Here is a 4,199-nt window from a genome sequence, read left to right as displayed (position 1 = left end):
CCGCCCAGCCAATGGGGGGCCGCCCCTAGCCTGACAACACCCGCCACCTGGGCGTCTCACGCTTTCTATTGGATAATGCACACTTCAATCAATCGAGTCGACGCTACAGAGACCGCGCCCTTCCAGCCTGAGCGGGTCGGTGACTGGCGAATAGAACCGCCAGTCACTAGGGTAAATTTATTACTTGCGTCTACTTGCTGAGGATTGGGTAGAAGTTGGAAGTCTGCCACACTATTGGCTAATGAGAACGTCAATCAGGTATGGCTTTTCCAATCGAGGCTGTGGCTGCCTTAGAGCGTTTGGGCGGGTCCGGCTTGGAGTGACGTTCACCTGTACAGGTGAGTCAGTGTGTGTGAGGATGACATGTTTCTCTCAGTCGGTGTGTTGGGGAGGGGCTAAAGAAAACCTCATTAAACAATAGAGTCCTTATACAGTGATGAAGCACATAAATGCTGCAACTCAGGTCAGAATCAGAAAAGTGCCTTTAAAATATATGAGAGAAACCGAACTCCAAGAACAGCAAAAAAAAAAAAAAAAAAAAAAACAGCATTATTGACAATGGCATAGCTGCCAACTGTCCCTATCTCTAGTGACCCCCTGAAAAATATCCTGTCAGAAAAGAGAAATGCAGTTTGCAACTAAACCGCCATTGTCCATGCACCAAGTGGATGAAAGCACAGCGTCGTACCCATTGCTGTTTCTTCTAACCAGGGCTGGCCCTTACATGAGCCTCGGTGGGTTAATGAGGCCCAGATGGCACTTTGACAGGGGTGGCAGTTTGCCACCTCAAGGCATGTTCTTTCAAGCCGGGTCATATAATGTTGCTTTGCTGCATGAAGGACAGGCCGAGTTGTATGTTGCCATGTGTGTCACTTCATGGTAAATTTCATTAATCATCATATAAAATAATGGAGGTGGGCATGGTTTTGGTGGTGGTGGGGCAGTATTTCATCGATGGACTCAGACAACGCAATGTGTTGGGCTGGTCCTACTTCACTCTGCTCGCGCCTTCTGGACTTCCCCTGATTCCATATCTTGTTCCTCCCCTACCTATTCTAGCATTAAATACTCACAACAAAAACACCTGCCCTGAGAAGACTATAATCTGTCCTTTTGGTAATTTGCATTCTGGAAAGAAGCCATCTGTTCCCCTCAGCTTCAAGGTCTCCATTGCCTTCCTCACTTGACCTTCACTGTAATCAGGTTCATCCTGGCCCAACCAGTCCTTCACCTTCTGTCTTGGTCCCTCTCAACCATTCTCGGTACCAAGCAGGATATTTTACGCCACAAATCCAGAGTACTATAGTGAAGATTCTACCCAAGTATAAAATCTGTGCTCCTTGCCCAACGTTTCTTTGTCGCATTCCACTCACGATGAGAAGGCATAGACCAATAAAGAGAATATAGTCAAAGACTAAAGGGAAACGCTAGTGCTGACTATCTAAAGGCCACTTATGAAGCTTTGTATGGTTTGCCCCCGAAGAGGCTGAAATCACTTTATAGACTCTTTAGATCTTAATTTGTGTTAAAGGGGCCTGCAACCATCTCAATATACCCCAACAGCGAGCAGATTTCCCTTACCCTGTCTTTTATGTACTATAAAATTAGATGATAAGATCTGGTGAAACTTGGCTGTGCCTCCAACAATCTATTGGAGCTCTAACAGTCCTCCAACAGTCCTCCAACATACCATTGGAACACATGGATCTAGGTTTAAACATTAATATTTCTTTACAAAACCGCATTCAATTCAACAATTGTAACAAAACTAGTGTATTATCCTCAAAAATGTTCTTCTTTCTCCAGTGGCCAGCCATGTTGGGAGCAGAAAAACTTGTGGTCAGAAGAAGGTCTAGCCAACCAGCAGCTTCGTACTTGATTGTATTCCGATAAGAAATCGCGTTCCTTACAGAACTTGTTCCCATGACAGCCATTACACACAGTGTGTGAGCCTCGTGTCCTAAGACAGAATGTATTGGTTGTGGCAGGTTTTTAGGGCACGAAAAGATTCTTGTTAAAGGTCAGTCCTCCTTATAACGGTTGGATGATATCCATCTGGTCTGCCGTTAAGGATTCACGTCAACATACCGATAGCGGAAAATGGCGATGTAGAACATTGTGATCTCTGTGTAGCTTCAGGGAGTGTGCCACAAAAGCCACTTTTTCTATAAATCAAAGGTGACCGTTCTGTTTTAATCTCACAGGGTGTGAAAAAAATGTGACCCTCTCCAGAAATACTACTTCTTACTATGGAGGGACATGGCAGTGCTGTACCTTTTTTCTGTGAGTAACATCAGAACTAAAAGTGTGAAAATGTGTCTGCATCCTTGTTTTTCTGCGTACGTACGTGATGTGTTGGACATATAAAATACCAGGTCTGACCAATCATCATCTTTGAGAGAGACACATACCTACCAAATGTCCCTTTTTAGAAGGGACTGTCATACTTCTGATGTCCATCCAGGAGCTCACATATTTCTGAACAGACTTAGAATGAGCTATTGGCTACTGGATCAGAGTTTTCCATAGCCCTGAAAGTCATAATAACTTTGTGTTTCTAGATAAAAATCCAGTGCTCTTCTAGATTCTATGCTTAGTTACATAAATAGCCATCCCTAGGTCATAACATCGCCTAAAAAGCCTCAGTAGACCCTGCCCTTTAGCTGTGACCGTGGCCTCAACCCTTTAAGACAAAAGTGTCCCACCTGGCCATTGGAACTAATGACTGGTATAGGCAAAGAACTGGTCATATATTCTGGATTTGAGCCATTATACCCGCTTATAGATTTCTCCTCTGTGTAATATATTGCCTCTGTATCTTGATGATTTAATTATATTATCGTAACTAAGATCAGAAGTAAGTCAGCCTTATGTATCAGGCACTAAGAGTACATCAATTAGTAGATCAATAAATGATGAGGATCTCCAGCTGCAGATAGTATATGTTCCTCTTTAATGTGTTATAAATCCACGGGCAGAGATGTTATTATAATGGCTGTAAAGTGAGCCATTTAGATTGTGGGAGGAAATCACTATATTTTGTGACTGTACTGTTTCTTTCGAATGTCTCGCGCGCCTTTTGTTGCGTTTGATATGAAGCATGTACAACTTTGGCCTGCTGAGTGTATAGGCGTCTAGGACATGCATTACTGAGATCAGTTGTCTCAGGGAGAGCAGTAAATGCTTCCACCCCTGGCAGGTAATTGATTTCAACTGATTAGCTCAGTGTTATCAGAGACGAAGGTCACTCAAGGTCATTATCTCCTGTGACACTAATGGATATCCAGCCACTCCGTTCTGGAAGGCAAAGGACAGAATTACTCACTTTTATAAGCATGGTCTCCCTTAGAACCTAGGGGAATTGATAAGGAACTGAGGATTTAACCCATTGACTGTGTAGTAGAAATCATGATGTCCAAGACCGGCACATCAGGGCTCTTCAAGACCTTATTGACAGTGGTGTGGTTTGGTGGTTTTAATGTTACATATGATTATAAGTGCTGTCTGTATTTAATTGATACTATGTATAAATACATAGACACAGTTATGTTATTCCACAGCTAGTTGCTTGACATCACTGCAGCCGGTGCTTGGTATTGTGCATAGTGTTCCTCGGCTTGTGTGTAGCTGGTCGGCCATGGAAACTCACACTCCGACACACAGTGCTTGTGCTGATGTTCCTTCCAGCGGCAGTTTGGGACACTTTAGTGGGTGATCCCACAAGGTGTGATTTTTACACACTAGAAGCTTCCGCGCTCTTTAGCCACGTTCTGTTTGTGTGTGTGGTATACCGCTTTGTGGCAAGGATGGCATCCTATGACGGTGCCGAACTTAAAGTCACTGAGCTCTTCAGTACGACCCATTCTACTGCCAATGTTTGTCTGTGGCTGAAACACCTAAACTCATTAATTAGGAGGATCGTCCACATACTTTTGGTCATATAGTGTAAATGCCACTGCCCCAGTCATCCGACAAACCCAGAGATAAAGCAATTGCCAAGTACACTGATACCGGTCCATATGGGATATCACATGCCTAGCTGGAAATAAGCCAAGTTAGCCTCAGCATCAATCATTTATCTGGCCATAGGGAGGAGCGAGTGATTCCTCCCCATGGTTTGCCCCAAGCCCTGTGGCCTGACTCCATTCCATCCTTACTCCATATTTATTGAGGGAGCTCTCACATTCCTGGGATGTTCA

Source organism: Spea bombifrons, chromosome 13 (assembly GCF_027358695.1).
Source record: "Spea bombifrons isolate aSpeBom1 chromosome 13, aSpeBom1.2.pri, whole genome shotgun sequence".
Taxonomy (NCBI): Eukaryota; Metazoa; Chordata; class Amphibia; order Anura; family Pelobatidae; genus Spea; species Spea bombifrons.
The sequence above is the reverse complement of the archived record's forward strand: the minus strand, read 5'-3'. Positions refer to the sequence as shown.